This window comes from Colossoma macropomum, unplaced genomic scaffold (genome assembly GCF_904425465.1).
Source record: "Colossoma macropomum unplaced genomic scaffold, Colossoma_macropomum, whole genome shotgun sequence".
NCBI lineage: Eukaryota > Metazoa > Chordata > Actinopteri > Characiformes > Serrasalmidae > Colossoma > Colossoma macropomum.
In genome coordinates, this window is record NW_023494810.1 from 11,854,655 (window position 1) to 11,864,832 (window position 10,178).

A 10,178-nucleotide genomic window follows, 5' to 3' on the forward strand; every position below is an offset into this window, starting at 1 on the left:
GCATTTTTACTACTGAAACATGAATAACATGTACTTAATGGCTGTTATGACAGGAAATAAAATAAATGCAGGGTGGTCTCTGACTTTTGCACAGCACTGCGAATAAAATGATGTCATGCTGCAAAACCCCAAAATAAGCCTACAGTAATTCAAACACTGCAAACCACATACCACAAGTGCAGATACGCACCTGCAGATATTCCAAAAGGCTATTTGATAATCTGCAACACTGCAGCCTTTCCGTGTTTCTGTTTCAGTGAAGCTACAGAAGACTTTTCTTCAGCACAGCTGTCTGCTTTATGTTTCCTTAAATTGAACAATTTAAATGAAAATCATCATGTTAACATTGGTCCCCTGCATGTTTCTTACTTGTTATTACTTTGTTCTTACTTTGCATGTTTTACATGTTCATCTTAATTTGCTGTTCTTTGCTGATTAGGCTTTTTGTTGTAGGCTGATTTGCTCCAATACATAACACAAAAAGTCTAACTTTGGATAAGCTAACAATAATATGCGGACGTATAGTCCCAGACTTCCAAATAAAGACATCACTGATAAACAATCTGTAAACAAGAATAAATGAAAATAAATAAATAACAAGTACACAAATATAAAAATAACAAGCCTGTTGTTTCCGCACGGTTATATGAAGTCTACAAAGCTCTGTTTGTTTTATTACTAATAAACAAAAGTCTTAGGCACATGAGAAAATCTGATTCAAAACGATGTTTATCTGGGCAGTAGGGGTTTATTTGCTCAGTTTATTTTGCAACACTAATATTAGAAATAAATACAAATAATACAATAAACAGTGGTTTTATTTATATGTCAATGTATTTGTTTAACCATTTCCAAACCTCTCTTCATGGCAGCCCTATTATTTACAGTTATCATACAACACCTCGCTGGGATAATCAGTCCTTCATTATGTAAAATCAAATGTGCTGGTGAATATGAACAAATCCACGCAATTGCTGGGGCATCACAATGAGAATTGCAGAACAAAACCTGTAAAATGTTGTTACTTTTTACCGTATTTGTTTATTTGTATTTATTTGTATCTATTCTAATGCTATATGACGTTTTTACTGGCAAAAGCAAACTCACTGCTGAGAGTATGCTTAAACAATGTTCTTAGGAGCCAAAAACTTTTGCACAGTACTGTATATCTTCAGTAATGTTCTGCAGAATCACTTATTTGGTGATTTTGTTTTTAAAAATGAAAAAAATGGGATATTTATTAGTTTTTTACAGATTTGATCCAACAACCTAAACAGGTCGTACTAAATAAAACAAGTAAATAAGCAAGCAGACAGATGCCAGTGTAAAAATCATACGCATATCTGATATGAAGATTATAAGCTATCTAATGTTCACCCACCATGGAATTTAATGAGTGGATCTAGTGAGAACGATAAGAGGTTTTTAATGGCACATCAAAGCATGGTCAATTGCCTGGACCCAAGCCCACCTCTATAGCTGTACCCTTTAAACAGTAGAAGATAAACAAATAAAAATGAACAACTATTCATTTGGAATACATCGATACGTTGACCCAAAATTGTGCTGATCCAAGAGAAAAACTTAAAACTAAAGACAGACCAAGAAATTGTCTTGAAGTACGATGCTGCTTTGTTTTGCCATATTGCCAACCCCTACCTCTGAGACACCATACCTGAATACTAATCCAATAGTGGGAACTTTTCAGTCATTTAACCTCTTAAAATCTCAGGCTTATTGCATAGTAAGGCTTATTGTTCAGTAACTACAGGGACTTCAATGCAAAGCAGATGAGCTATTCCTAGGTTATAAAACTTTGGGCCCACCAGTGGGCCCTGGCCATTTAAAGGGGTCAATATGTCATTTAGGGCTGGGCAATATGACAATGTAATTGGATATTGGGAAAGAGAACTGACAGAGAACTACAGACTAACAAACAGCTTGAAAAATTATATTAAATAATATGTACACACAGTGTTTCATTCAGTTTTACTTTTAGAACACTGGGTTATTATGGGGCCTTTAAAAGCTGTTACAGTTAATTCTACCGTATTTACCCGTGACCGGCATGAGTGACCATACTATAACGACAAAATGTGTAATTTTTTTAATACATAAAGAATGTGGGCGTGCTTAGGAAAATCACTTATTTGGAGCGTATGTTGCAGTGTTAAGTTTCTCCACAATGGGGCGTTATTAACATGCAAGTCACAATAAACCCACACCAGAAGGAGCTTGCTGTAATATCTATTACTATACTATAAAGATATAAACAGTACTATACTATATCAAAAAGCAGGAGCGTTACAGCTGAGAAAAATGTCAAGAAACTGTCTACATTAAAAAATAATAAAGAATAATTCTCCCACCCACAACTTCTTCTTGTGAACAACTTCTTGCTGTTGTATTAAAGACGATCTGTTATGAATATGCTGGTCCAGCTTTCTGGCAAGGGTGAATTTCTTGCAAATGTCACGGCATAAAAAGCACAAGATGGACAGAGCAAGTGTCACTTTAAAGATTCTGTCAGTTCATATGATCTCAACACCATGATAATGATTTTTGGGAAGCTGCTCCGAAGACCTTTTTAAAGGTCACTGTCTGTGACCCTGTTCTGGACAAAGCTATATAGTATATTATTATTCCAATATTATTTTTTGGCAGTGTTTAGACTATAAAGAACCCTACAGTTTTGAAATGGTATCCCATTGATTTTTTAATCATTCCTGTATAATTAAGTCATTAACATGTAAATAAAGTCATTCAGAGTGGTTTATTGTGAAACGCTCTGTTCTAGAGAAACTTACAGAGTCAGAATTGTTCACAGTGGTGGTGATAGGAACCAGATGTCCACCTCTAAAAGCTCCCTCACAGAAAGTTAGTATATGAAATTGTTATAAATACACTGCCTGATGTCTGGGATACTGTTTTACGATAGTTTTAAGAAGATTTTGGGATAAAAAGTATGCTTTCAAATCCTGTTATGGTACATGTAGGGTGTTTTCTACGCAAAACAGTCCTCAGAGAAAAATTATTTTTTTAGGTTTATCATTATTTTACCACCATCAACATTTAATATAAAACTCAGAAGACATGTGTAGGTTCATATTTGTGTTGTAGACATGGTGACCCCTGGTCCCTATGACCACGACTGTAAAGAAACCTGAATCTGCCAGTTTCTCTGCAATTAATCATTTCACAACAAACTCTTAATCACAATGTGTGAGTTATGCGTAACTTTTGAAAAATAGGTTAAATGTCCCTTTAAAAAAGTATAAGGTACAAAAAGGTTCTTGGTTTAGATGTATGGTTGTAGAAAATACCTTCAATTTGTGTAAAACCTTTAAATTATGTGGAGGTTCTTTAAATTTTAAAAATATTCATCACACTCATACTCATTTATAAAGATATTTTTTAGAGAACCATTTACTGAAAGGTTCTTTAGGGAACCAAAAATAGTTCTTCTATGGCATCACACAAAAAACAAAAAAAAACAATACTTTATTACCTTTAGTACCTTTATTTTTGAAAGCAACCCAGTCATGAGGGACAAAAGAGTCTTCATTAAGGGTGCTGACCTAACAACAATTTGATTATGATTAGGAAATGAAATTAGAAAATGATTCAGTGATTTTATTGGATTGTTCTGGTATGACTGGAATTATTTCTTATACGTGACTGGGGAAATAAACAGAAAAATTCATGGCACTTTTCTTTTTACATTTGAAAATAATCTAAGAACTGTATTTTGGCTGAAACGAGTGCATACTTTACTGAATATTATATTATTACACTTATATTCCACACCTGTACATCACAACTTAAGGGATTGGCAATATGACAATATTTATCATTGTTGTGAAAAAGTATGTCACATAACATCACAACAGAGTTTTCTAGGCTTATCTTGGGTATTATGAGTACTTAAAAAACATTGAACGTCTACATGTTTCATTATAAAGTGGGCACAATTAGTCCTGTTTAACTTCAGTGCAATGTATAAAAATCACTGTACGTATAATTTTGGATGGTATTTTTATTTAAGAAAATATCTTGAAGTATAATTATGTTAAATTTTTTCCATACGACCCCCACCCGAACTATAACCCCACCAAAAACCCTTCAAGGACACTCATTTTTCAACAAACCGAGTGACACACGCCCACATACTGCACGCATTTAAAGATTAAAAGAAAAATTGTCAGGTGCTGTCCTCAGCTGACATGAGCGAATTGAGATGTGGTTAGTTTTCATTGCTGCAAAGATGGGTAAAAACGGGCCTGTTCACGAGCAGGCTTTGTAGTAGAATGTAGAGAAATCTGTGACCAAACAAGGGCAATGTCAACAGGGCTTCACTCATATCACTGCACCTTACATTTATGACAACAGAACAAAGTCCATCACATCGTATGTTGATTATATAACAGATCAGTCTCAGTCTTTTAACTCTGAACCACAGCGCACCCTCATAAACTCACACATCGACTTGCACAAACACATTAGCTCCGCAGTTTTGACAACTCCATTAAAATACATACAGTACTATGCAAAAGTCAGAGACCACCTTCTTGTTTATTTAATATTTTTTAAATTAAGTAAAAAAATATTTACTTTTATTTGTTAGGAAAACGTATATTTAAAGAAATGAAAGACTTTAAATTATGCGAAAGCCTCCGACAGTTAAGTATCATATCAAATCTATCAGTCCGCTCTTTAATTTTCACATCTTACTGCTTCTATATACTTCTAGCCTTCCAGATCTCATTCTAATATGCATCTAAAATGACCAAACAAGATATTTCTGATGAGCATTACATATGATATTCTGCTTGCATAAGTAAGATGAAAAAACTAGAAAAAAATCTATAGAGAAAATGGGACTCCTAACAACCACCTTCAAAAGCTGGTAGACACCAGAACTGTCCCCATCAGATAAACAGCACTTAAAGCTCTCATCTTTGAGAGAGAGGAGAAAATCAAGCTGCTTCAGATCTGAAAACATCCACAGGTGTTTCTGTCCATCCTTCCACTGTGAGAAGACAACTCAGCGCTATGCGTTTGAAAGGATGTGTAGCTGTCAAGAAGCCTCACAGAGAAAAGGAGACAGACACAATAGAAGAATGTGTGCACTAGAACGCTGAAACTGGACATTACTGAAAATGTATAATTGGAATTATTTATTGGAATATACGTAAAGAGCACTATACGAATAATATTAAACATGCAACTACATGCATACTGTGTATTGCAAAAATGTCTGGAAGTATCATGATATAATATTTTTGCCCAATATATCGCCCATCCCTACAAGAAGAACAGTTTTTCTTAAAAAAACGTCATAATAAAGCCAAAAGCTGGAGACACTTAACACTGAAAAATGATATATTTCGTTGTCAATGTTTCTAATATATAAAAGAGTGGTCTCTGACTTCCACACTAAACTGTAACAGAGCGCCTGTTTCTACTATGAAAACGAAGCAAAATAAGCATTATGCACTGAATAAAACCCATCTTGGCAAAAGACAGAAAGTAAGAAAGAAAACAATAGTGAAGTAACGCAAAACTGACCTCTGGTACATTAAAAAACTGCATCACAAAGTGCCTTGAACTGTTCATTTCCCAATTCAACAAGGCGTCATAGGTGATTTAGTAATTTTCTTTAAATAGTCATTCAACTTAGTTCTTATTTTTAAGTGTCACAAGACAGTGAGTGACTTTAGTACTTGAATTAAACTGCTGTGATTAGCAAGGTTCACTGCCCTTTAATATTAGCCTGGCATAATCACATCATATCACTTTATTATCAGAGAAAACATGACGGACGCACGCACACCCCACACATTCCTACACCAACCAGTTTTACTAATGACTTGAATCAGCGTAAAGCATCAGCCTTCTTGTTAGGGACCAGAATTTACTCCAGTTTGGCCCAAAACTTGCTTAATAATAGTTTTGTAGGGTTGACCGTCATAACCTTTAACCAAAACAGGGTCATGGAGGATGACCTTTAAGAAGGCCTTTCAACCAGTTCCTTAAAAATCTATTAAAAAACGATTAGGCACAATTTTCAAAATGATACTTGCTCTGCCCGTTGCACTTTATGTACTGTGACGCTTGCCGGAAATTTATGCTTGCCAGTAAGTACAGTGGACTAGCACGATCATAAGCACATAAAGGTCGTACAAAAGCAAGTTGTTCACGGTGAACAAATGAAGATGTACATGGAAAAATGCTATTTTCGATACCTAGTGATGGGAAAGTTCCTTGTAAAAGTGTACTTGACTAGCTTGACTATGTCTTCAATGCTAGAGCAAAGTTATCATTGCTTGTTTTCATTATAACATCTCAATCTGTCAATCACAAATGGCCAGCAACAGTTCTGATGTTTTCTGCCAAAACAATTTAACTTTCACCACAGCCTTCTTGAGCTCAAGTAACCTTTTTGTCACGCTGTCACACTAATTCAGTGAAGTTTAACACTTACGTATGTCTGTTAGCAGAGGTGGGTGAAAACTACTCACAGGTATTGTACTTAGGCAAAACTTGATGGACTTTTTGAAGTACTTTTCTCAGTATTTTCAAATGACTTTTACTTCTACTATAAGGGGAAGTTAATCAGTTACATTTTAATCATTAACATTAGTTACTGATTCCTTTTTTGGGGACTTTAATTTCAGTCTCTTACCCTGGGGACAGCATTTACACTGCTTTAGTACAGATACACGCTTGAGCATTTCATTTTAGACCAAAAAGGTTCATTTTCAAAATGGTTCTTTAAAGGTTCTTTAGTAAAGTCAACGGTGAACACTGAAGGAACCACTTGAATATATAAATGGTTCTCTATCATGGAAAACATGTATGTTTTTTGTACAGCAACAAAAAACGGTTATGATGACAGCAGAACCTCTAAAAGCTGTTTGCTAATGATGAATGTTTAAGAAGTTCCAATTCAGTTCTACAAGTTACTCAGTACTGACCTGCCACTTTTTCATGAAGGGGAATTCCACCATTTTTTTCAAAATGCATGCATAATTCAATCGCTGAGATGTGGTGGTTTAATGTTAAATGGTTAATTGTATAGAAACTTATGGAGTCTTTTTACTTCACAGTGGTGGTGATAGGAACCAGGGGTCACCATGTCTACAACACTTATATAGCCATTTTATTTACTATCCAAAACCAACAGTGAACCTACTTGTGCCTTCTGAGTTTTGTATGGAATGTTAATGATGGCAAAAGAGTGATAAACATGAAAAAATGTGTTCTTTGGGGACTATTTTGCCTCAGACCACCCTTTTTGTATCCTACTGACATCAATGGATTAATATAAACTGCTTGAGACCAAAAGCTTTATCACAAAACTACTGCAAAACAATGTATCAGGCATCAGGCAGCGTACTCATAACCATTTCCCACATACTAACTTTCTGTGAGGGAGCTTTTAGAGGTGGACGTCTGGTTCCTATCACCACCACTGTGCACAATTCTGTCTCCGCAAGTTTCTCTAGAATTGAGCATTTCACACAAACCACCCTGAAAGACTTTATTTACATCTTAACTATTTGATTATGCAGAACTTTTGAAAAATCAGTGGAGTTCTCCTTTAAGTTGTGTTTTTGGTACTTGAATTTGAGTCACTATTTCATTGAGGCTAACTTAATTTACACTTCTGGCTATTAGCATCATGACGACCAGCACAACATTACTTTGTTGAGGAGATAATCTTCCAACAGCTGGAGTGAATTTCATTTCAGCCATGTAAACAGTCCATGTAGTGTAAAAATGTCCAGGTTAGCCTATTTGTCCCACTATAGATGATTTACTTGCAATCTCAGTCAGTGTTCGTAAACTGCTGAGTCATTCAGAAATGATTATCTATGATCTATGACAGGCAGACATTCATTTGGCTGCTGTTACTTTAGCGTGATGCAATAATTTAGAGGAAAAAAGAACTTTAGACGACTTTTCTGACTATATGCTGCTTTCGGTGTATGTGGAAAGTACTTTTACTGTAAACATGGACATTTATAGATGATAAAAGTTATTTTTTGCAGCGATAATGAGCACATGGGTAAGGAAAAAGGGGATAGTTTGACGAAGCTGAAGCTGTTATTCGAATTTTTCCGTTCCACCTTAAATGGTGCAGCAGTTACATTTTGGCGCCTCAGGTGCCAGAACGCAACTGCTGCACCATTTAAGGTGGAAGAGAAAAATTCGAATAAGAAGCCAGTTTACCTGGACCTGACTCGAAGTTCAGTGACAGGCAGAGCTGTTCTGGCTCAAACAGAAGCTGCTGGCTCTTGTTTACTATGGAAAAAACACACTTTCCCCCACCTACACCGCCAAACTTCACCACACAACTCACCTGAACTCGTCTCTTGACCGTGGACACTTCTCGCTTGGCCGGCGGCTTGTGCTGACAGAAAACTCTCTCCCGCGGTATTAGCCTTATAACACGACTCCTCCTGTGTGTCCGTGTTGACGGAAATCTCTCAGCAAAGCGTCTTGAGAGGGAAACTGGCGAAAACGTCTCTGACAGTGACTGACTGGTCTTCTCGCTGCTCACTCGTATTAGCTCTCACTGTGTGGGCCACTCACTGATGCTCAGCGCTTTCAAAGCTTTCCCCTCCCATTTGGACAGAAGGAAAGGCCTGTCAGCTCCAGCACACTCAGCTAGGCCAGGATTGGTGAGCTTTACTGGTCCAATCACGGCTGCAACATGCGAATTTTCACCTTTAAAGGGGTATTCCACCGACTTTTCAAAATTCCTGCATAGTTTAACCTAGTCATTCAGAGCGGCCTGTTGGGAAGTTGTTCTTTAAAGGGAAATGTACTGATTTTTTACAGTGGTGATGATGGGAAGCAGTATTTGTGATGCCTATAACATAAATACAGCCATTTTATTTACTATACAAAATCAGATTTTTTAGATATTGCATATATGTAATGCTATAGCTTTGAAAAAATATTTTCAGGCCAATTTCATATAAAACAAGGTTAATTCATTTAATTTGTGCATCATCAACACCAAACTTGCCCAAAGTAAGATCAAATTGAATATATGAAAGAAAATTCAGTGCATTACTTTTCATTAATATATCTGTAACAAGCAACAGACCATTAAAGGGCCCATATTCTGCATTTCGCTTTGCATTTTAGTTTTCCCCTTTCTCACTTCTGAGATCATTTTATGATGTATGTGTGGGTTTGTTTACCAAAAACAGTCACATGACCACTTCCTGACCTCTCTTTAAACAGGTTGTTTTTGTTACTATGCCTTTAAGACCGATAGATGTAAATGAGCTCTGTTCTGATAAGCTGCTCTGTGTTACGGCTCAGGCAAAAAAGCAGTTTGAGCTTTAAAACTATATATAAATATATATCCTTACAACTAACTGTGGAGTTACACAGCGGTAGGTTGTCTAGGTGAATAATAATGAATGTGTTGTTTTTGTTATGACATCACAAAATGGGCAGCTACATTTCCATATATGGACTGTATGGACGAGAGTGAACGGTTTGTTTTGTAAGTTTAGCGATATTACAATTTTTACATTTTTTTAGAAATAAAAGTGCAAAATTCTATGATATTCTGTGATATGAGCCCTTTAAGTAGGCTTGATTGTGAAGTATAATATATTAGGCTGCTTAATAACTTACAAAAAGATTAATGTAATGAACAATAACTAAGGCTATTCTACATATCCAGTCAAGAAACTGAATCGCCACTGAAAGTCCCTGCAGAGAGTGGTGAAAGTGTAATATGAAACATATATGTTGGTATGTATTATACGATACGTACCCTGTATATCTGTGGAATATGCAAGTCTCTGTGGGTCCTGTGCATCAGCGACCACAACCGGTTCCTGACCACAGTATCTCTTGCAAAAGTATACTTATATTTATAAACATATGTGCATAAACATATTTATAAGCACATGTTGGCCATTATGAGTATATGTATAAAGCTGTACACACTGATGCAGTGCATTTATGAATAAAGTGAGGCGTCAGCTATAAGGAAATTGGTCATTTTCAAACAAATAAACATGTTTTCTCTCTTTTATTTGTGCAAAGACTCAGCCCTTAGCCACAAGCCTGTCTGCTATGACTACTACACCACTGACTAAGTGTCTGTCACGGACTGAGGAGGTGGAACTATAAGTGCCCACACACCC

General features: G+C 36.1%; 1 protein-coding gene across 1 annotated transcript in view; it reads right to left on the reverse strand.

Moving 5' to 3' along the window:
- The window catches only part of pparg (peroxisome proliferator-activated receptor gamma), a 55,889-nt gene extending 47,205 nt beyond the window's left edge, over window positions 1–8,684 (reverse strand). The window contains exon 1 of the mRNA XM_036559639.1: window positions 8,366–8,684. The gene's annotated coding sequence lies outside the window, so the exon portion shown is untranslated. The remainder of the gene's footprint in view (window positions 1–8,365) is intronic.
- Between the last annotated feature and the right edge of the window lie 1,494 nt (window positions 8,685–10,178).